The sequence below is a fragment of the Glandiceps talaboti genome, chromosome 15 (genome assembly GCF_964340395.1).
Source record: "Glandiceps talaboti chromosome 15, keGlaTala1.1, whole genome shotgun sequence".
Taxonomy (NCBI): Eukaryota; Metazoa; Hemichordata; class Enteropneusta; family Spengelidae; genus Glandiceps; species Glandiceps talaboti.
In genome coordinates, this window is record NC_135563.1 from 14,598,387 (window position 1) to 14,624,650 (window position 26,264).

Below are 26,264 nucleotides of genomic sequence, written 5' to 3' on the forward strand. Positions count from 1 at the left end.
TAGGACAGTGTTCTATGACATACATGTGCATATCCATTTTCATTGTGATACGATCCAATATGGCTGCCTGGCAGCCATTTTGTTTGCAAATTTTCCATGTCCAAAGCCATAACTCAGACATGCTTGAACAGATCTCATTCAAAGTTGGTATTAGGACAGTGTTCTATGACATACATGTGCATATCCATTTTCGTCATGATACGATCCAATATGGCTGCCTGGCAGCCATTTTGTTTGTGAATTTTCCATGTCCAAAGCCATAACTCAGACATGCTTGAACAGATCTCATTCAGAGTTGGTATTAGGACAGTGTTCTATGACATACATTTGCATATCCATTTTCATATTGATATGATCCCCCATACCCGACCAATCCTTTATTGTTGTAGGCATGTTCCATGTCCGACAAGCAGACACAACATATCTAAGTCTGTTTGATTTAGGTTCACAAGTGTTGTTGCGTGATCAGAGTAGTGCTAATTCCTTAAAACCCAATCATAGCGGGGACTATGTCATTCTCAATGGCTTGTTAATATATGAAGTAGGAAAAACTAATTTACGTTGACCTACATGTATTGTGGGAGTTTTAATAGATGTTTATGGAAGTGAACTTATGAGATTTACTGTATGGCTGCCTTTTATACATGAGTGACTGTGAAGTGTAGGGGTTGTGATAGTAATGTGTGACTGGTTTTTGAAATCTAAATCATGACAACACATGTCTTCATCACAACAACGCATGTCTACTACATCACTGGTTCTGCTGTGTTCTACATGTAAATATCACTATCACTAGTATCAGTCAAACATTCAAAATTACCATTACTTTCCCTAATTTTCTTTGATACTACTGGCGCTGATATAATTATGTTAGATAGTCTCCAATATTTTTCTTCATTCAGCCGGAAGATACTCATGACCTAAGAGTTGTCACTACATAGTGACGAAGACCCTTTAGGTCTCTTGTAATTTCCTTGGCTGAATGAAGAAAAATATTGGGGAATAACATCTAATTATACATGTACATATGTAAGTCCGAGAAAAACTGGCATAACTTGTGAGTCACCACATAGTAAGAGATAGGGTAGGGGAACACTTAGTTTTGGTGCATCACTAGAAATTATGTGCGTCAGTGGCACATCAAATTGGCTAAGTTAGAGGGAACACTGCATGTACATTGTAGATAAATGTATTCCCATGAATATCAAGTGGCTTTATAGTGGGCTTGACATTTGCATGTCAGTTGTTTGTCACTGTGCTACATGTAGATGTAGACTATGACAGAACCCCATGATGTACGAGTGTAAGTGTGGTATACTGTAGTGTACTCTAAGTACAAAATGTACATGTGTATTTGCATGAGTGCTTGCAGTGTTCTCTGAGGCAGTGCTTTCACAAGCCTACAATGTATAGCTAGTGAAAGTACAATGGAAAATGCTGCATGTATTAAAGAGTGCAAATATTCCCCACTACAAAGTCATAAATGCTGGCATTATGTAACATGGACATGTATGTCAAAACAACAGATCTCTGTGTAAAAAAATTGTAATCATATAATTTTGTGTGCATGGAACAATTATATGAGGTTACATGTACATGTATGTATGTATGAAATACTGTTTTTGGTATTTCACTGCACTGCAACTGATTTGCAAGAAGTACAAATGTACATGCATGTACATGTACATGTAGTATGTGAGCATGCTGGTGCAAGTAATCACTGGTACATATGTAATGATATTCCAAATCAGTTTAGTAATGCCAGTACATGTATACATGTATACATGTATGTGTATAGACCTGTTGCAGGTTCAAGATGCAAATTGTGCGTCTCTCCATACAATGCTATGTATTGTATAAGAACTGAGGGGTTTGCATGCGCTACTCAGGGGGATGGTTGGCACCTGACCGTACATGTACCCTGCGTTCACCTGTAAAATCCCTCTCTATCATTGATGGCGTTTAGTCTTTGTTGTACAAAATCACTCATAATCATAGAGGTCTACATGTCTTTCCATCATTTCCTGATGAAAATGTTATTTCAAATGTAATAAAGACAAAACAAGACTAAATCTAACAACATACATGTAAGCGACATCCTCTCGTGCAATGCATCTTGGAACCAGAAAATCGACTATTAGGTGGAAATCAAGCAGTGATATGGTAACAAGTTGTCATCATGTTTGGCCCATTTACTAATACTAAGCTTGTAGTGAAACTAACATTGATTCTGGATATCAGTCATCTTATTTATAACAGCCACATAATGTACACAGTCATGTATATATATTATGAAGTACTAGTAGTTCATTAAGTCTATGAAATATTCAATTTGTGTATATAACGACGCATCTTTTTAGACAACATTTCAAGTAATTTAATTTAACTGGTCAGTTTTATTGGAAGTGATTGATTGTAACATGTCGGTTTTTATACAGTGTGAATTATTTTAATGGGTCGTTTTTATACTTTAATAGCCCCTCTGTGTGCACTGTTATTTTCTAACTATATTCTGTACAATGTGCTGAGATGCACATGTAGTGCGTTTTCTTACAAGAAATAAATGATAATAATGATAAATAATAATAATGATAATAATAATATAATATGTATTAATTAATTATCCCATCCATAGATAAATCGTAAATTTGTTGCAATAAAATATATAATTATTGACCTTCCAATGAAAGATTTCAGAAATTAGAAATTACATGTATACTGTAGCTGACATTTTTTTTCTGTATAAATTATTAATTGTTGTATGTTGGAAAAAGATACATATACAAAGCCAGTGCTGCAAATATTTAATCTTCAGATTATACACTAGCTTGACATCCATGCATGATTGATTGGCTGGGTAGAATGGTTATAATTGTTTGACAAGAAATTGGAGTTTTTTGTGTTGCCAAAAGGATGTAATTTGACTTCTGTGCATGAATGAAGGCTTTGAATGTATATTCTTATAATTGTATGACAACAAATTATACATTTTTATGATTCTGACAGGTTATCAATTGTTGATATCATACAATGCATCAACAAGTGCAAGAATGAATAAAAAAATATGAACAAGACAAACAAAATTTAGGGGAAAAAAAATCCACTTCCAACTTCAAATATTGACATGCGTTTTTATGTCTATATTGAGTTAAGTAGTGAGATTTGTATGCGGAAACTAGAAGACAGATAAATGTATTAATGGCCTACATTAGGATATGCTGAAAACATATCTTACGGGCTGAATCCCCCAAGCCGACGTTGCGGGGGCCCACCCATTTGCTTCTCAGCAGTTTCACATACTCTTGAACTCTCTCTTCAAAGTTCTTTTCAACTTTCCCTCATGGTACTTGTTATCAGAATTGTTTTTCAACAACGACTTAAGTGTATATTGTAAAATACACATATTAATCTTAAAAATGTACGTTTCGTATAACTTGAACTAGAACCTGAACTCAAACAACAACAAAAGCACTCTTCCTGTCTGTGTGTACCTTTGGGGTATGATGTGGTATAGGTTACTCGGATAGAGCACTGCTGCTTTCCTTGATGTCTCAACAATGCAAAAGACGTCCCTGATTTACACTTCTACAGAATACAAGGAACAAAGCTCTTAAGAAATGGTACATGTACTATGAGGTGATGATACCCCCAATTTGAGCGAGAGCACTGTATTCTCAATTTCCAGGTTGCAGTCTGCAGTGGCCTGCTGATCTCACTATAGTTGGATAGATCTATGTTCCCTAGCTGTTACAAACATATACTTTGTAGTAACTTAAAACAAAATGGTATTTAGTGATACATGTGGTGTACTTTGTTTAAATACAGCCTAGTTCACACGTTATTAAGCTTTAAGCATAGTGTCTATGCATTCTTGAAAAGTACAGGTAGGTGGCCGGAAAGAGTTAAAGTGTCTTGACTTGAAGTATAGATGTTGCTACTAAAGTTTAAACAAAGCAACCATTAGTGCCAGACTTTAATGATAATTCATAAAAACAAAACTCTCTATTCAGCGAGATGTAACATGTAAAAAAGTAGCAGCAAAGTACATTCACAATGTATGTCATCAATGAGTTGGCTGAGTAGTTTGAAAATCTCAGCCACAATTTTGAACAGTAAAAACAAAGTACATGTAAATGAGAAAAAAACTATTATATTGCTCTCCTAGTGTGTGGAAAGTATATACAGGTATTGGGAGTTTGAAGATAATGTACAATTTGAGGCTATCAAAAAGCTTTTTGCATCATTGGAGTCCAGACTACTGATCTTTACCATACCACTGGGTGGCTAATCCGTAGTGAAAGCTTTCATACAAATTGCTATTTATAATCTTCCTACTTGCTCACTGTCTAGTCTCAGTATGAGGGGATTTCTAGGTCTGCCCAACAATGGCCATCATATACATGCATGCATGTACATAGCGTATTTTGAAGTCGTGTAAATAGTTTGAAATCTTTGGAAATATAGTCCCGAAGGTACAGAGGTAATAGATGTGGATTAAATTTCTCAACTGATGTTTCTTGTTTCTGTTTAGAAAGAACAGAAATGCCATCGAGTTGTTTAATTTTTCAGTTCAGGTATAGCATTATATTTCATACGAGGAATAAACGTTTATGGACTCCGGATTCATAATATCAAAAAGAAATTCATACTCACCGAATCAACAAATGTTTTGGTAGTGACTCCCAAATTTGAATTGATGTCTTGTCTAGTACACTCTTCATGATGCTGATAAGATGTCAGTGAAAATTTTGGATTTGTTGACAAAAAAATTTCTTGACTCAGTGAATAGAAATTTTCATTTGATATATAGACTGCAAGTTCGTAAACATTGATTATTGTAAGAAATATACATGCTACCTAACTGAAAAATTAAACAGCTCAGTGATGTTTCTGTTCTTTCTTTAGAGACAATACATGTTGTAAATATCAGTTGGCAAATGTAATCCAGCTTGGTCATTAGTTCTGTACTGTCAGAAATAAATTTTCAATGTTTTAAAATTATTCATGACTTCAAAAACCACAAAGTACATACATCCAGGGTCGAAAATTTTAGTTGCAGAAGGAAAAAAGTGTTTTGGTTGGCAGAATTTGGTGTATGAAGCATGTGGCATTCACAGGGTGGATGTTTCGCCCTCCCATGGTTCAGGCTTTGTAAATTGTGAGGAACATCAGGAGACCTCTTCTGTCATCACTTTTTGCAAAATTTTGTAATTTCATGGTTGCTACCGAAAGAAAGATTTGCAATAAAGGTATCGAAATGCAACAAAAGTTCATTTGTATAAATATTTCGATAGAATTATCAGTGTTTTAGAATTTTTTTCCCATGTTTTTGGATTTTCTCAGCTGGGAATTTATGGCTGACATACCGAGTTATTTTTTCTGCCTTCCGGCTTTTTTGTACATCCCTGTTAACATGTGTGGTAGCCACTGTACAGGTCTAGAAATGCCCAGTATTTTTATTATTTTAATTCTTAAAGGAGCGTGCTACACTACATCCCAGCACATTGTATGAAAAATAATACAACAGCTATGAAAACGTAAGAATTACTTGAATTTATTCAGCTAGGTCTTGTAGTTGGGCAAAATCTGTAGGAGGGAAATTAATCTCAAATGGAGACAATCTTTCACACCTCTTCCTACACAACAGTTTGCAGTCAGTCTGGTGCACGTAATAAATATGAAATTCTGACTCTTGCGTAGGCGTGACAGAGAGACTGTTTTGTCAGAGTATGTAGTATTTGAAAAGAAAATCGTGGTCCCCAATTTAACTCAGGAAATTGATCTTATCATTTTCATTTCCTGGTGAATATTGACAATAACAATATGAAAACGACAATCATTAGATTAATTATTGGAAATGTAGGCTTTAATTAATGAAATCAAGTGTTTATGGTCTGTACTACAATACTGTAGGTGCTGTACATGTACTAAATAAGATGATTTTAAAAATTATTTTATAACCAAGGCTCTTAGTTATAATGATGTGTACAATAAAGCATGTAGTAACACATGTCACACATACACACAGACACATGCAGACAGACATTTACATGTAAGTGTAGACATAGACATACAGATACACACACCTCATACCTATACCCCCCCCCCACACACACACACACACACAGACAGACAGACAGACAGACAGACAGAAAACACACATACAATGTTCATACACAGTCCAGTGATCAGATTGTCAGGATATTTTATTGCAGCCTACATCATGACAATAGGATTAGTTATGGGAAGAGATCATTATGCTAATTGCAGCTAGGACCTTTCAGGAAGTAGACAGTAATGAAAATGAAATGAGCATCAATCATTCTCATAATAATAAGCATATTTTAGACAAATTATCATCTGATGACATTTACATAAATGTACATAGATACATGACTTTATTTGATAGAATACACATGTACCTAGCAATGTTGGTATGGGAAGTTCATGATCAAGTTTGTTCAATATTGATAATACATTGCATGTATAATTAAGTGTCTATAGAGATGCAATTCTTCATGCTGTGTTACAAATAGCAGTTGTCTCCAGTTAATAATAATATTCTTAAATTAAAATTTCTTTTTCAGTTCCAAGAAATTAGTATAATTACATATTTCATCAAGAACAGCAGTTTGAGCACACATTGTAATTTCCCAGCATGCATTATTTTGAATATTGTGAAGGTTTTGACAAAATTACAATAACATTCGAAGTTAAACTAATAAAAAATGATTGTAATGGGATGACAATATTGTACTTCTGGAGTATAGCTGCATAAGACCCAGGCAGCACCATTGGTACTCTTAAAGTTGGCAGGATTGCCTGCGGGTCTATCAGCTACAGTAGCGTACCAGGTCTCCTAATTTTCTACTGTCGACACCTGTGTTGATAAATTAAAGCTCCTTGTTAATATTTCATACATTGAAGAGAACAATATTAGAGATTTCTTTAAATAATATATGAATCTATGTAAGTAAAAATTAATGAATTTGAAGAAATTTAAAGTTATTTATGATACCTGTGATGATAAAGTAAAGTTCCTTGTTAATATTTCATGAATCTATGCATTGAAGTAAAAATTAATGAATTTAAAGAAAGGTTTAGTTACAAAAACACCTTTATTGTTTTTCAAAAGTTTTGGAAACCTATACATGTACATTTGTAGAGGGGGAATCCCATATTGTAAGTTAATGATGATGACTTTTTTGGTATGTTGAATTCCATACAAAAATTGTATCACAATAAGGAACCTAAGTAAAATATCTGAGGCACTCTGGTAGCTTTAACCTTCTTATGCAAAACACTTGCTGCACCAAGGTTTATACACTGTGTACACTTCTGGTAGTACAGCATGCACATGCACTGTTTACAGAAACAACCATTGTTTGCACATGACATGACATAACATAATGTGACAAAAAAGACCATATTTATGATAGGGAACCTCCATGGGTAAAACACCTTGTGCATTTCTCGCTGCCTTGAACAAAAACACTTGCCACACTGGGTTTTATTCTACATTAAATGTGTAACATGCACATGATTAAAGAAACAACTATTGTTCTCATATACATTGTATAATACCATAATTTGTAAAGGGAATCTTCTTGGTAAAATACCTTGGGCATTTCTCACTGCCGTGAACAAAAACACTTGCTACACCACAGGTTACACATTAGTTGTACACGGTTAAAGAAACAGCTGTTGTTGACATATTGGTAATACCATACATGTAAGGAACCATAAGGAACCTATCCAGGGATAGACCTTCTTTTAGAGCTCTTTAACAAAAATACTTGTGCTTATAGTTAGACATTATGACTTTACATGTACATTTTGTACATTGATCAAAAAATGTAGTGTAAAATACACACATTGAGAGATACATGTAACCATTGTGACACACCATTTAATGGTGTGTAATACACACCATAATTTGGATGGGGGCACTTTGACAGTAAAATACATGATACCATGGAAACTTAGGTAAATTTAATTTCTTAAACTTACTGCCCTAAACAAAACACTCATGCTACATTTACAGCATCGCTACACAGGTATAACATGCAAGTATCGCTTCAGAAGCAAACCATTGTTAGACATTATATGGACTGTTACATGTCTAAATCTAATAACAATTCACTACCTGTACTTGAAAGGAAGCAAGTTATTGATTATGTCTGCCTAATATTGGGTCAGTACATTTTACTTGTACAATAGGCATACGAATGTATCATGGTCATGATTGATATTAGACGCAATACATGTACATGTACAGTAGTAATTCCATTCAAGATCCGTGGAATATCATGTACATGGCGTACACTTCACTTAAAGTAGATTTTGTTGCTATCATGCATGTATCTCTTCTATAAAATGATGCTTGTATTTTGTCTGCCTTTGAAGTTTGAAACGTAATGATTGATTGAGAGACTGAGTTGACAGATTTTGACTAGTGGGAGTACCGGTAAGTAATTTGAGTATCGGTAAATATATAACACATGTACATGACACTGTGCTATGATGTCACCATTATTTGAAATATGTTGTTTATAAGAAATCTTCGGGTGGAATCCAGTACTGTGTAATGGTTTTGAGAGAACTCTCACGGTAGAGAGATACAACTGCTGACATCAGACCGTGGACGAATGGAACCTGTTGTCAACATGGAAAGTAAATAACTGAATTGGATTAATAACACTTAATTGACTCAGCATGTTGGAAGAACAAAGACTTGTATTAAGCACCAGGGTTTGATAAAAACCGTTTTATGGCCTCTTTATGCATGAAATGCCAGGGGAACTTCTATGTTTTGTAATTAAATGTTTGTAAACGTAAACTGTTTCGTAAAAAGGCGGTACAACTGTTCTTGTATAAGTCTCTGTACTTCCAACATGCTGTGCCAAGTGTTATTAATCCAATTCAGTTGATTACTTTCCCTGTTTGCAACAGGTGCCGTTTGTCGGCAGTTGTATGAATACAGTCAAAGTAACTGGATATCAGTAGGAGATCATTTGTACTGTTTGATATATATTAAAACACCTTTAAAGGTTGCGGATGTACAATTTGCTCACATGATGCTCTGTTTAATGCAGTCAAATTCAACGAATCTACACCATAACTGCACCCATATTATGTATCTTTGCTTGTCAGTTTTGAAATTTACATTTACTGTGTAGGTACCATTTCATGTATGTTACTGCTTTAGACTTATGTAAGGGAGTTGAGAATGATCTTGGTGATATGGCAATGATGATGATGATGATGATGATGATGATGATGATGATGATGATGAGGATTAGGAAGAGGAGGATGAAGAAGTTGATGGTGGTGATGATGATGATAATGATGATTGGGAAGAAGTTGATGATGATGATGGTAGGGGGTGGTGGTGGTGGTGGTGGTGGTAGTAATGATGATGATGATACATTGTGGTGGTTGCGGTGATGATGATGATGATGATGACGTACATGTATTGTGTAGTTGTCAGGAGGAGGAGCACCAGGAAGAGAGGAGATTGAGGCAGAAAAATTTGATGATGGGGATGGTTGTGATTGTGTGATGGAGATAATGATGTATTGTGTAGTTGTGTTGATGATGATGGTGATTGCAGTGGTGGTGGTGGTGATGATGTGATATGATAATGTCTTTAAAAATCAATGATGGAATGACAACAGCGATGGTGATGATGGTAAAGGCAGAAATGGTAATGATATAAAGGGAAATGTTTTTTATCAATTCAAATGATGATCATAAAGTAGATGATAATAGAAATTTGATAGTAAAGACGATGTTAACAGTAATTTGAGAAAAGATGTTCGTAGAAGATGGGTTGCCTTGGTGATGCTGATGACAGAGATTCAAGATATGATAAGCGAAGCCATTAGGCACATGCAGATGTGTCTCTTAATCTATAAAATGTAACTTGTAGAAATTGTACAAATATTGATCTGTCTAGAAACATCTGACCTTTTCTCTTCATGTACATGTATCTATTCACATTTATATTTCATACATTATACATGTATAGATGTGTTTACTGTACAGCTTGATATCGTTGGATTCACCTGGGATATCCACCTGGTATCAATTTATTATGAATTTGTTCATGTCTATCATATGATGCTACCAAGTGGTTCTTTTACATTTTTAGAATGGTTTAATCTCTTCACGTCTAGTATGATGCTATCAATTGGTTCTTTACATTCTTAGAGTGGTTTAATTTATTCACCTCTATGAGTGATTTAATCTGTTCAACTCTATGAGTGGATTAATCTGTTCACCTCGATGAGTGGATTAATCTGTTCACCTCTATGAGTGGTTTAATCTCTTCACCTCTATGAGTGGATTAATCTGTTCACCTCTATGAGCAGTTTAATCTGTTCACCTCTATGAGTGGATTAATCTGTTCACCTCTATGAATGGTTTAATCTGTTCACCTCTATGAGTGGATTAATCTGTTCACCTCTATGAGTGGATTAATCTGTTCACCTCTATGAGTGGATTAATCTGTTCACCTCTATGAGTGGGTTCCATTGTAATCTGTTCACGTCTATGATGTTACCAAGTGGTTCTTTGCTTTCTTAAATTTCTTTAATCTCTTTAATCTCTTTTCTTAAACTGTAATTCACTATTTGGAATGCACCTAAAATTCATTACCTACCCTTCACTGTAGCTGCATGTACAAGTGAGTGTCAATATTTGTCTGGCTTTGAAGAAGCCGTCCCATTATTGTTGTGTGCATATAAGGGGATATTCCAGAACGTGCAGTGTATACATACATGTATGTACAAATGTATGTAAGTGATCAAGTGGAACTTTAAAACAGGTAGAAACATTGTAATAAAAACCAATTTAAATTTAAATCTTTCCTTTTTAAATTTCAGAAATTTATAATCTTTGATATTGAGATATCTCTGAAATTGTTTTGAATATAACAAATGAAATAATGAAATTGTGTCTAGGTACAAAATGTACGGTACTGTTCTGTTCTGTCAATTTTCACTACATGAAATAATGCTTGACATACATGTACATGTATTGTATGATTGAAGATTTAAAAAAATAATAATTAACATATAATCAAATAGAAAAATAGTTTATTCTGTTAATGAACAGTTTGGTGCAGGTAAAGACAGGGCAATGCTGTGATGGACTGACTTGACTATCTACATGTACATTTGTATTTCAAAAACATGTAGATGCAGTGAACTTCTACATACACACATTACGTACTGTACATCTTCATTAAATTTAACTTTAAGAAGATTATGTGATACTCCAGAAGTCTATTGTGTGTGTGTTGATGAATTTGAAAACATTAACTTTTGACTTTTTCCAAAAAGTTAAGAAATCTCCAGTTAATCAATATCAATTCACTGGCAGAATCCCAAACAGGAAGTCATTGGCGTCTTTAGGTCGGAGAAGAGAGATGAATTTTGTTGACAATATTAAAAAAAAAAAGTTAAAGTACTTCTTAGGAAATCTATCTTCATTTGATGGATGATATTTCAGTATGAGAGGATGAAAGATATCAGACATAATCCCATATGGTTAATGATAAATATTTCATGATTTCATCGAGAAGAATTAGATTAATATCAAATCCTCTTTTGAAATTTGGTGTCGGCCTCAAATATGTTGCAGTATCACTTCCAGGCAAAGCTTATGCAGGAAGTAGCGCTTGCATACAGGCCTGTACAGACTTCGTTTGACAAATATCATGTTTTGTGAGACAAAGATATCTTTTTTTGCTGAGATGTAAACCAGCTATTATACATAAACATGCAAAGTTATTGTCGTTGAACAGAAAATATTGACTATACAAATGTATTCATGGTCGTTTATGTCATGACAACCTGTGTATATGTTACTGTTTATACAGTTTGAAATGTGAAGTAAAATGTTGCAAATCTCCATTATTTTTCCAAGTATGCTTGAGGTATAATTATGTTATGCCGGCCAATATTTATCTTCATTCAGCCGGAAAATGCTTGTGGCCTATGGTTTGCTGTTACTTATCTGGTAACTTGTAGTGACAAGGCTCCTTAGGTTACTTGTATTTTTCTTTGCTGAACGAAAAAAAAAATCCCATTGGGGTTTAATGTTTTTCTAGTATATTACACATTGGGTATAGAGCATACTTGTACATGTGGTGTAACAGTCACATATCCAATGTGAAGACAGACGACAGTAGATATGGTAGTGTATAGAAACACAATTCAGATTATATTACTCAAAAAAGTGGGTGTGCACGAAGTCTAAAAAAATGATGTTCAAATCAAATTACAAATTTACAATGTACATGTAGACTTTACTTGAGTATTTTGTAGTCAGACTTGATGGGCGTGAAGTAAATTTAAGAGTGAAAACTCATTAATATGTATAAATGTATAAATAATGTATACACCAATTTAGGATTACATGCACACATGTTGTTTCGGTATGTATGGTACATGGTAGGATTCATTATTTTGTATAAAGGACTTTGTGTTGTCTCTTTTGTGCTGTTCTTGGCAATTTTGTTTTGAGGAGGAAAAAATGAATTCAGTGAATGTCTTAAAAACTCTAAACCCGCTGACTACGTTCATGTACATGTAGCTTTCAGCATATTTACAGTATGATTATGAGCCATTCAGGTCAACATACACTACATGTACCTGTGCATGTTGTACAAAATCACCTTATAACTTTAAAAGGAAAAATCCAGCGAGGTTTATTTCTGCCTTAGTACACTTGTATTGATAATTACTGTCAATTTACAATTTACATATGTGATAAAATAGTGCCTTGTTAACTTTATAGTCAACTTTGAAATCTTATGAAGAAACCCTACCTTACTTTTAAGGGAATGTCATGGCGACTCCATTTTGATTTTTTAATCTTTGCTTGTCCTTGGAATACAATGTAATTTACAGTAGTTGAAGACGCATAGACTATTAAACATTGTATCATTCTATAATACTAAGTCCATGATGTGGTTAGTCCATCAGATCAATAGAAATTACTAGAAAACTGTAGCTGAAACATATTTTCTCTTCAGAATATTGGATAAATATTGACTACCACACCCAAAAGTAGCATTCCATCTATCACCTGTAGCCTGTTTACTGGCATGAGATGAGATTGCATGCATTGTCTGTACTGCTGCTTCAGAAATTCTGTTGTTGTAGGGAAATAATATAGAGAAATTGATTGGTGGAAAAGAAATGGTGTCACCTTTCATCAGATTATTCCTATATTGAAATTAAGTTTTATGTAAATGTACATCATATTGCACTGGATAACTACATTTTGTATGATGACTTATTATAATGTATGTAAGTTTTGCATACAGTGTTCTAAAAATACACTATTCAGTCACTCTACAGTATTTTGCATGTAAGACTAAGAATACTGTTCTTTGGAGCATTCCATAATCAAAGTGCCATAGTGGTGGAAATTTTCGTTTTTTCTCAGTTGTACAGGTGTTCGTGATAGACTGCTACTGTGAAATGCCTCAAACCTATAGGCAAGCTGGTTTATGTAGCTTATTGCAGTAACACCTCAGGTGTACCACACCATCCGAGACACATTTCAGCAGAAAAAATATGCAAATGGCTTGACTGAGAAGCATACTTTTGTGCTAAATATCAAATTACAAAATATGAAAATGTAAAAAAAAATTGATTAAGTTGAATGAACACACATGAACTTCCTTAGATGATCATACCTGTACTTGTATTTTTTGTTTTTAAGGTATTGTGATGAGGTTCATGAAGAGCTAACTGCGATCTATTTTACATGTATGAGCTAATTTATATTCAAACTCATTAGAGTATTATATCTGTAGTCTTGCACCTGTGGCCAAGACAAATTGACATCTTCTTGTCACTTTCTCATCACTAGGCGTACAAGGTGTTATCTTTATTATATGTTTTCTGATTCAATGTTGTTGTTGCCTGGCGACTGGTATGAAGGATGTATTAGAACGAGTTCCGGTATTAGTGTTGATTCTAACAAGCAAAAGGTGACATATAATGAGCAGTTTTCCCCACGTTTCCTATCCTGCCCACCTGAACCAACGCCATCACAAAGCAAAGCTTATGAATATTACAGTTAAAGCTTAACCTGAGATCTTGCTACCCAGCTCTGTAATAGACCCAATGTGTATGGATTAAGAAGGATGTGCATGTCTGCAAGATTTGTATCTCCGTAAAAGTAATGGTATCTTATTGTCAAGACAATTTATTCATAAAATATATTATCAGGTAAATGTTACAAATGTCATTCGCGAATAAAAAATTGCAGGATTTAGCCAATTTTATGGAAGATTTAAACTTTAATTTTCTTACTCTATGGAAGAATGTCTCCCTTGATAAATAATTGACTATTTTGGATGACACAGTCACTAGCCAATTCATTTGGACATTGTCATCAAAGTCTTGGTAGGAATGACTTGTGAGTAGACATGCAGCCATTGATAACAAATGAATCTGGAATTAGGATTCAGTTTTTTGAAAAATATTGAAAGCACCTAAAAAATAAATTTAGAAATAATAACTTGAAATAGAGAATACACTGTACATGTATGTATTCCTACCACCAGAGATCTCTACTTAGTACTTGAAAGTTTTTATTGCATAATACTATCTTGCATAATTTATGCGAGGAATTATTTTTGTTTTAGATCATGAGAGCATTGCAAGTTTTTATTGCACTGTACTTACAGGTATTGATGACAGTGATCTAGTACATGATTGACAAATTTATACTGTGCTGTGAATTAAGTGTCATTATGTCGGTTAATGGTTAAAGTGAACCATATATATTTAAAAGTAACCTTCCACATGACTGCACAAAACAATTTACTTGTATGTGTTGAAGAAATCAGATTGCAAGCAACTTGGTGAGTCAGTATCAGTATAAAAACGTAATGTGCTTTTACATGTAGCTGTGTGGTTGTGATGTCATTTGATAACCAAAGATGATATAATTGTATAATGGGGCATGAAATGAATTGAACAGTTTAGGCTGGGTCTTCAGATTTGCAAATATTCTGAAGTGAACTCTTAAAGCTACAGTTTCCTATTGGTTTCCATTGGTCTATTAGACTATCCACTGTATAAATTTAGTTGTCGAGATGGATGTTTATATGTGTATTTCATGCCCTTGACAGTTCAAGCCCTGTAAATGAGAGCACTGCTGCAGCAGTGCACTTATGTATGTTTGTGCATGAAAGTAGTGGTTGCCAGCAAAGTCAAACCATTTGATGATTCTGCATGATGCTTAATATATATAATCTGCTTTCTATCACTGCTGTATTTTTAAGAGAGAAATATTCAACCAGCTATGTATAATCGACATTAAATATATTGAGTATAATATTCAGTTGTACATGTAGCTTTGCTAAATTACAATGGGTTGCTGCAAACAAATTAAAAAAACTTGAGTTGCGTGAATTCACACTCAGTGATTTTAGGTAGTGCCCATACATCAAAGTTTAGCATTCAAGGCGATAGGTACATGAAGATCGATAGATGGCAGTCACTTAACTCATTTGTTGATTTCACTCTGCTGAATTTTGATTTCATCAGACATTACTACATGTACATGTAACTGTAATGTATTGATTGCAACTCCTACAGTACTTTTATAATGTTAAACTCTAATATGCAGCTGCAGTCTGCTCCTTAGGGAAATGCAGTATATTGGAGATGAAGACGTGGAATGGTTGTGAACAAAACTGTAAATTTTAATTTGAAGCTAAATGTACATGTATATGGATGTACATGTAGTATCCTAGTTAAAACAAGTCACTCTGAAGTTTGTGATGTGCATATCACAGGGTACAATGTGCATGTATAGAGTTCAAATAGTCTTGAGTAATTTAAATATAGGATTTTGTGTAATAGCAGTTAGAAGGTTTGAAGGTAATGATTGCGCTGTGTAAACAGGTGCTGCAAAATATATGTTATGCTCTATGTGTATTTAATAAAATGATGCTTGGAAAGGTTTGATGTCATGAACCTGAACGGTTGGGCATGGATACCTTTATACACAAAGTGACATATGTGTACATTGTATATACATCAAATATGTACAAGAAATGTAGGAAGAAGTGTGTGTGTGTGTGTGTGTGTGGGTGGGTGTGGGTAAGAATATTGATACATTATTACATGTACATGTATATGCTTCGCAAGGATATACTGTACATTATACCTGTGATCTGAATCTGTTGCATAGATCTCCCAATATCTTGAACCTGTGAAAATATTGCAGACAGTGATACTCAACAAATCTTTGAATAGTATATCTTGACAACCGGTCTTTTATAGTGATGCGATCTGGTACAAATGCATTACATTGAAGTGTTAAAGACCAAAGTGTCACTAATGGGCAATATCAGTTGTTTGACAGGAGTCTTTGCTTGACAAATAATGGTATGGTTTGTCTCTAGTACACACATAATGCACATGTACATCTTGACATACAGTTTGTCTCATTGTCCATTCTGTATCATAATCACTGGCTATGCCTGTCAGAATCCCCTCTGCCTTGTCAACTACAGGAAACTGTAGACTTGTACATGTATACAGGCATGTAAAACATGATTTTGTGCTGTACATGTATTATATATGTGATAGAGAAACCATTTGTTCATGATACATTTTTCAGCAATTCATGTTTCGGTGTCAAATGTCTTATAATACTAAAATTGTGCCATTGCTGTTTATCATGCTTATAAATACATCTTATTTATATATATTTATTAATCCCACATGTATGTACTAGTAATCATAGAAAGGGTCTTGAAAGCCGACAAAATATCAAATACAAAATCTACCCTCTATTGACTATGCTATAGTATACATGTACTGTATAAAAGAACTGCCAGTCCTTTTGCTGCAGTCTGAACTTTGATTTATAATTGAATCATCCTAATGTCATCATTTATTCAGAATATAATTTTTAATGCATGATTATATTACATTGTATAGCACACAATGTACAATACACTCTCTGCTTGTGTCCCAACAGGCTGATAAAACGGGTAAATATTTCATTATACTTATCTAACTTGAAAATGTCATGAAATCAACAGGAAAAGGTACAACTCTTATATATACATGTACAAATGAATGTACATGTATGTCAAGAATTATTCCTTATTAAAATAGTTTTTTTGGGGGTCAAAATGTTATACTTACATTTTCAAATTTATAAGTACATGTAAAATTTGTGTAGTGCATAGGAATAAAGCGTTCTGATTCACATTGCAACCTCTATCCTACCAGGTCCCCAATTATACAGCTGAGTTGACTGAGGCAAAGTCATGGTTTAAATGTTGCCTAAGAACTTTAGCCACCAAGTAACAAATAACAGCCATGGGGCTCGAACCTGCAAACTGCAGATTCCAAGCCAGCCACTCTAACTATTCACCCATCATGACTCCAAGTGTTTATGACAAGTAAGACACAACCTGATTGGCTGTGTGTCTCACTGAGCAGAAATTCGTTTGCATGTGCGCCAGTTCAGATGTAGAGGAGGCGATCAGGCTAAAAAATGTAAACATGTACCAAGAAGGTCAATTCCGGCAAAATAAGGAAGGTAAAATAGCAATGAACGATTACGATTAGCCGACATCTACATCGGATTTTAATCAGATTGCTGCTGAATCTACTGAAATCAAAGAATACCTGATGGCATTTGGTATGTTTTCAGCATTTTATTATGATTTGTAAGTGTAATATTGTGTTTAATAAAGTGTTTAACCGATAGCTCACTGAGACATAATCATTGTCATTTGAGCAGCTGTTGCTATGGACCACATTTATGATACTTGTAGAATTCATTGTACTGTAACAACCTTTCGCAATGTATTAAACACTTTTTCCAATTTGTAATTTTTTGTGTGCAAACAAATAAATAATCTCTTGGTAGAAAGAGGATCAAGTTACAGTATATATTACAATACAGCATATTTGTATTGTAATGTATCAACTTTATTATAATGACACATTTTCATCTAATCTATCAAATAAGAAAATTAATTTTCAGCTGCAATTATGAATATATGATCACCAGGTTCATTCCATTCCAATTTATTAGAGTGAAATGCAAAGAAGACGATGATTAATGAATTATGACTATGTCCATTTCTTGTAAAAGTCTAAATTATGGAGTATTCTGTATTTGCATTTAATATGATATGCATTCGATTTCAATGTAGTAAAACTGAAATGCAAAGAAAACAGTCATGCTACATGAGGTATGTAATTTTACTCAACTACATTTACTCTGTAATTTACCAGTAAATGACCTATGTACATGTAGGTATAGGGCTTGAAATTAACAGTAGTCCCATGCCCACAGACTACCTGGTCATGGGGCTACCATACATGTAGTTTGCAGCTGGTAGCCCACTCAGGCTACCACTGATTATGTGACGAGGATGGAAGATTTATGGACATGAAAGTATTTTAATAATATAAATATTTGCAATAGAGGAAATCTGTTTTTAGTTCAGGAATATCTAAATCTGACTATTAGTATTAGGTAGCCCACAAGGACTACCAAAGATAAAAGTTAATTTTGTGCCCTGAGGTGTTCATTCTGTCATGGTGATGACTTGTAAGAATGTTATTGGAAAAAGAATATTTTTTTGACTTTGAGAGAAGGAACTGTCATTTACTTGGTGGCTATATGTATTATGCATTTTGTCAAAAACTAATAAATGTTAGACATTCATCTATAAGCAACCCACATACCAATTTTGCTAATTAGACAGAATGATGTGTAGTAGGTTTTGGACTTCTTCAAATGTCGATATTGAAGTCTATACTCATGAGTTCCTGATTAAACAACTCAATCCTTATTACAAGTGTTGATGAAAACCATACAATAAAACTCAATTGTGTTACCCTATAACAGCCTTCAAATTGATGCTCAGTACATGTAGGTTTCAATTATATTGAAATTTCTAAAATAAACATCTTATGAAAATTTGATTGCCACCCATGATGGTGATATTGATCATTATACATTGATTGATAAACTGACGATAAAACTCAAATATAATTATAGCAGCCATTTCTTGCTATTGAGACCAGCAAGTTCCAATCAAGTTTATAGATCTCAAGACATTATAAGCAAAACACAATATAAAGCTGTAATATGCAGCTGTTTTATGACTACATTTGGATCATTTTTTCAAATCTAGTTTGGACACGGTACATGTAGAAGACAAATTATTTGTTAAAAAATTTGCGCATTTCTAAATTCAAAATAGAAGAACACAACCATGATAGTGCTTCCATGATGAACAAACAGAATGCAATGTATAGATTTTTGTATGTTTTAATGTTTTCATAGATGTCTAAATACTATAATAATAGTTATCGCCACAGGTGTTTAGACTAGCACATTTCAATCCAGTTTATATTACTCAAGTCGTATTACTAATACTAATAAAAAGCCTACGATATTATCATTATATGTTACAAATATTTTCAGTCATACGAGAGGTCCATCTGATGAAATAAAATAGTTTTAGAATTTACATGTATATTCTTAATGCTGTGAGTGGGAGTTTTCAGTGAGATTATGTGTTCGAATGGTTTATTTGATATCACTTAAAATATAGCCGGTTTAATCCAATAAGGTGAACGATATATATTAAACTAATGGATGAAAGGATTACATGGTTTTTAACTATACCCTGGTAGTGTATCGGGTGTGCAATAACCACTTTTCATGTAGTATTACATGACGTATATCTGTAGTCTTGAGGGACTTCTTCTTGATGAATACAATTGTCAAACTGCTGACAGGTACAACAACTTGATTTTTTCGTAGTCATGTACATGTATACTTTGACCAGTTTTGTAGTTTGTTCTCAAATCAGTGTTGTACCATTTGTAGCTTATAATGATTTTTCAGAAAGCTTATTTGACATATAACCATGTCTTCAAATACAATTTCTACTGGGCTGACTAGAGAGAGACATACACATGATTGTGTACTTTAGTTAAGGACGCAGGAGGGTTATTGACATATTTTTTTCTGTTGTCATTTGTTAGTAAATGGGTGTACACACAACAAAGTATAATATTTTTGAAATTGTTAACATTTGAACTTTTTGACTTTGTGAGTATATGATTGTATTTGCATATTTGATCATTGACCTCTAAAAATGCTACACTTAGGGAAAATCACAAGTTCACTGACTGCTGCGTGTGTGAATGTGCCACATGTACATTTGTACATACGTATTTGACTGACTGCAACTGCTAATATACCATTTTAGGCCTGTCAGTATTATATATGCTTTACCATGAGTACTTGAGTCAGAATAAAATGTCAACCGATCATTATATACATGTTCATGTATCTGTCACCATGGTGATAAATCCGATTATTTTTTATCACCTTATAAGAATATTTTTGGCTGCCAGGATTTTATAGAAATTCACAAATAAAATAAATGCCATAATGTATAAAAATTCATGATCATGCTGTATACATATATTGTGTCAATTTAGAATGTTCACAGTGTACAATAATCTTTTTGTGGTAAAGCAAGCAAATGAATGATGTACATGTAATCTTCATCATGTTAATCATCATTGATGGCAGAATAGTCATAGTCATCACCACCACCACCAACAGTGAGTGCACTGTCATTGTCATTGTCTTTGTCACCATCACCACCACTATCACCATCATCGTCGTCATCCTCATTGTCATCGTTGTTGTCTTTGCCACTGGTGCCACAACCATCACAACTACCATCACTGTTATTACCAGCACCACCACTATAATCGTTGTCGTCGTCGTCGTCGTCATCGTCGTCGTCGTCGTCGTCGTCGTCGTCGTCATAGTCATCGTCATCATCTTCACTACCTTCTTTGTCTCCTCCTTAATGTAGTTATAGCAATTCATGACATAAAACTTTCAAGATTTGTGCATTTTCTGTTTATGGTTATCAACTTGTTCATGGATACATACAATGTATAATGTACAAGACACAAAAACTACTAAGTCAAATGTCACGGCATGGCACGGCAAGGCTTCCAAACATGATATGTTGAATTGGGTAAAACTATAGTTACTACTGAAAGGAAATCCAAGGAAGATGACACCTTAAGAAAGCTTCTTACAGTCTTTCCTTAGCCTCAGGTGATATCCTAACTTCCTCCTATCTACAATGTATGTCGTTTACGTTCTTGCCCTTTTCAATTATACATGTATCCCCAACCTTTTCAAAATGCATTTTGCGACATTAAGAAATATTTCTTGTTGAAATTTGATTACTGACCTCACACAGCATACGTCATACATGTTAATTTCCAAGTGTACGCTAGGAACATATTAACCAACTGAGTAATAATGGAAATGCAGATAGTATAAATGTACGTGTACATGTACATGATAAACTTTAAATGAATACTTATATTACTTTTACTAGCGTAAGTGGAAAACATGATACTTGTTTGTATGTATGCATTAGGTTTCAAATTTAGTATTAAGGTTATTTCTTGAATCATCAGTGACATTTTTCTTGATAATCATATTTACTCACGCAGTATTAAAATGTAAAAGATTTGTAATATTGCTAAAAGTAAATTATTATCTGTTATATATGTACCAGAGATTACTTGCACCAGAGTCCACACATACTAGTGTCATTGCACTGCAGTGCAATACCCAAAATATTTTTGCATACCTGCATGCAAATGAGATGCAAATGAGGATGCATTAGTGTGTTCTATATGAAAGCATGTGATCACTGCAATTTTTATGGAAATTTGTGGTTTCGGATAAACATCATGGAATAAGAACCCCATGCCGCATGAGTGCCAGTGTGGGTATTCAGGGGTATTTGTACAAAATGTAATCATGCTTGAAGTGTTTCCTGATGCACTTTCACTCGCTATGCTTGTGAAAGTATATACTTAGTAACTGCCTCAGAGAACACTGCAAGCACTCGTACAAATACTCCAATTATGCTACTCTTGTACTCACGTGTCTTGGGATTCTGTCACAGTATCACTGTGCTTCTGACATTGTCACTTTTAAGTCATCCAGACACTTCCAGTATGACATGAATTGAAAATTATTTCCAACATACATACATATGTTGTAAATTTCCTTTTTTTTCCTTTTTTTTTAATCTTCTGCCCAACTAGTAATTACTAATTACAAATATGTCCTTGGGAGAAAGAGGATTGATTGACTGACCGACCGACCAACTCATCATAAGGTGTCACGATGAGATATGAAAATACGTACATATACAGTAGGGTCGTCTTTTATATGCAAGAATCATAACGTTGATATGAATATGTTTGGAACAATTTTATACATTACGTGCACATGTACAGAAACAACTGGTAATGATTGTATAGTATCAAGATAAACCTGATTATAGAGGAATTTAAACAGAAGTTCAGAATAAAAAATTAATAAAGATGAAATAGATAGCTTAGTCATTATACGTGCAACAGCTGTTGTTGTCTCAAGAGATATATTATTATCCATATCGGAGATAGGAGATACCTGTGGTATCTGTAGCCAAGTCTCTCCTTAATACTCTCCTTCAATCTCACTGATACAGAGATAAGATACATGTACGGAGGTATCAGTAGCCAAGTCTCTAGTTTCTATCCATCTAATATCAGTAATTAATCATTCCAGACCGATTTCAATCAGATAGTCTATTAGACCAAAAATGCCATTGAATTCCCGAAATGACACAATCAACATGTTGCCTTCACATGTACGTGACTGTTTGATAATACAAAATGTATGTGTAGTATAAAGATCAAATATGTTTTGTAATTGCTCTTCGAGGAATTGCCTTTTTTGTGCAATTTTACTTTACTCTTGAAAGATCGTGAAGAATATTCCTACCTCTATTGTACATTGGGATGTGTTTTATTCATGTAAAAAGTCAAATGTAACCGAATATCAAGATATGAAAGTGATGTACAATGTATGTCCTGGACTCGTCTTTAAATTATTATATTGATTAACTTTTACTATTAAACTGACATTCAGACATATGTACATGTAGGGACAGATAGCCCCCGGACACTGTCATGTATCCCTCAATTTGATGAGTATTTATAGCATGTGAAGTGTTTTCATGAGTAACTTCCTGGTTGTCAAACACATTTCATGTTTGATTCTACAGACAAACTCTCTGTGTGTCTGATTCCGATTCTGGTACAATGTACATGTGTACATGTACATCAATATGATTTGTGAATCTGACATGGTGAAAGTGGCTAAATGTCTTTATCTCTATTTCCATCTTTTGTGTTGTTTGTTTTGTTCCGGGTGATTGCCACCTTCCAACATCTGTCCCTGTGTAATAGAAAATCTTGTTTGAATCTTGCGCTTTTGAGTAGCTAATCAGGATGAGCGTTACATTGGCAGCTGTGCACACTGGAGAAATTTAGAAAACAAACAAATGTACACAGGGAGGATTGTATTGATGACAAGACCTGTTGGTGGCAGTGTAGTCTCTCTGAACGATTTTGAAAAAAGCATGCTGATTGGTTGAAGAAACCTTTCAAGATCCTTGAGATTCAAACAAGATTTTCCAGTACACAGGGTCAGATGTGGGAAGGTGGTGATCACCTGGAACAAAACAAATGGCACAAAATGATAGGAATAGAGGTACATTGTAAATAAAGACATCTAGCCACTTTTACCACATTAGATTTTAATCAGATTGATGTACATTTACCTGGTTGTTAGTACTAATGAGGTGTGAAGAATTTTCTTGAATAACTTCCCTTTGACAAACACACATTTTGTGTTTAATTCTACCAGCAAAGTCCAAATGATTCTGATTCTGGTACAAATGTATGTGGTAATTACAAATATGTAGCTCTAATGTATATCCATCACATGTGAAGAATTTTTGTGACTAACTTCCCTTTGTCAAACAAATTTGTATTTAATTCTACCGACAAACTATCTGATTCTGATTTTGGTACAAAGTACATTTGAGTTAGCTCTAATGGTCAAACTTTCATGAGATGTGAGGAATCTTCGTGAGTAATTTTCCTTTGTCAAGCAACACGTTGTGTTTGATTCTACCGACATACCCCAGGTAATACCAATTCTGATACAAGTTAAAGCAGTTGTTATGATACAAAAATCCTCAATTAAAATGTAGATATTCAGTGTGTGTATCGTCAAAAGCCTTTCTATGCATTTAAGGCACTTTATTGCCCTTCAAATGTTGGATAAATATTACAAAACTACACTACTGGTAATTGAGGTTCCATGAAGACAACTGTATAGGTATGCTATAGCCCTGAGGGATACAAATGTTCTGTTTTTCAGATTCACTTTTAAATTAGTTAACTTAAAGCTTGGAAGGTCCAGGGCATATAATTAATTGATTTTAGTATACGTGCACACAGAAGGGGAAACAGACATGTTTTGTTGCCTGAATAATGCGTGTTTATGGGGATTTTTTTTCTAACATATTGTGTTTAATAGACAGTTCAATTTGAATTAATGTTTCAACTGTGGTAAAATTAAAATCCATACAGAAAGAAATTGATGATTTAAATTTTGATTTTCTTAAATTTTGTTAAAATGCAATCATTGCATGTATATGTACTTCATGGAGGTGTGGTCAATGAAATCTTTGACATTTTGGAGATTTGAGTCATTAGGCCAAAAAAAAAATTGTTTTTGGTCAGCTTAAATCACTTAAATCAGCGTCAGTCTTTTTTTTGCATGTTTGTCCAGCCCATGTAGTCTGCAGATTTGTGGGGAAACACAAAATAACCCTCCCTACTTCAGTGAAGACAACTGCAGAGCCAATCATGAACAAGCAAATGACATCTGCCCCACATACACATTTGCTCTAAAGTACATTGTACAAAATAAAACGAACAGTACATGTAACTGCCATAGATAGTAAATTGAGTGACAGGTTTGTTGAGATTCAAAAAAAAAGCATGTCGTCGCAACATTTTAGACAAACTGTTCTGACCAGAAACAATCCTTTTTTTCTTTCTTGGCCTTATACATGTAGAATACACTTTAACGTACAGGTAAAATAGTGAGGGATCGCCGAACGACTGTGTGTATCATACACATTTTATGTTCCCTAAGAACAATTTAGATAGATAAGAAACTGGCTTCCCACAGACCAAGCCAGCATGTCTTGTTTTCTGAGATTTACCATTAAAGTAAAGTCTTTTCCTTGAGTTTTAAAGGTTCCATCCATCCACCCACTCACTGCACTATACCCTTGTTTCAAAATGTCAATCACTACTTAGTTGGAGACTGTAGCTACAAATGTATTCTATCTGGATCTGTGCCTGCAAGTGCTGTGACCTAATGAGAGAAATACTAGATTTTAACAATCTCCGGGTTGAGTAGTAGTAAAACCTGACTATTACAGTTGTACATTTGTACCACCGAAAGATTTGACTGTTTTCATCAAAAGTGCCCAGAAGGAATGAGTGTCCACAGGAGTGAGTGTCCACAGTGAGTTACAAAATGTAGTGTCCACAACGAGTGAGTGTCCACAGCAAGTGAAAGATCAAATGTAAACAAAAGATGCTAAATTCCTACAAACCAAGTTAGCAATGAGAAGAAAAAAATATCATATCACTAATGGTTATTTGCTTCGTATTATAAATATAGTATTCTAGATATTGTACTTTAATATAGCTGTTTTTTTCATGTACAGAAATGTCTGTTTAACTACTTTCAAATGTACTTTCATTAATACTAGAGGTGGAAAGTAAAGCCCTGTATGATTTCATGTATCAATGAGTTCATTTAGACTTAATACACAAAGGTTAAAGGTCATTGAAGTCAGCTGGCAATGACAGCATTGCTTTGTGTCTCAAATCCCTGCATGTGTCAGCTGGTTTCTAGTTGGCATTATTATTATTATATTCTTTATTTCAGGCCATTAAAAAAGTCCCATACAACCACAAAAAAATAAAAATACTATAGAAAAAAAAACCCCAACTAATTTTACAATACATTTTACATTTGTGTCACTTGACTTTGTGGTATAAAATGATATTTATGTTTGTTAACATATTTGGGTTGTGATTCATACATGCACATGTCTACAATACGAATAAAATTGAAATGTCTTGAAATTCTGTTACAAAAACTATCATTGTCAGTCTCTTCTCTGTGTGCATGGCTTGCGTAAAAGTTAAAACAGGTCACCTCCCACAGAGTGGAAAAATAATATTTGTCGTAATATACCAATAAATTATGAAATAGTTCGT

General features: G+C 34.1%; 2 protein-coding genes across 2 annotated transcripts in view; one reads left to right on the forward strand and one right to left on the reverse strand.

Annotated features, from left to right (window-relative positions):
• Window positions 1–26,264, reverse strand: part of LOC144446975 (deoxynucleoside triphosphate triphosphohydrolase SAMHD1-like) — a 367,634-nt gene that overhangs the window by 296,996 nt on the left and 44,374 nt on the right. The gene's annotated exons all lie outside the window — the stretch shown is intronic.
• Window positions 1–26,264, forward strand: part of LOC144446252 (uncharacterized) — a 75,958-nt gene that overhangs the window by 19,885 nt on the left and 29,809 nt on the right. The window lies entirely within an intron of this gene.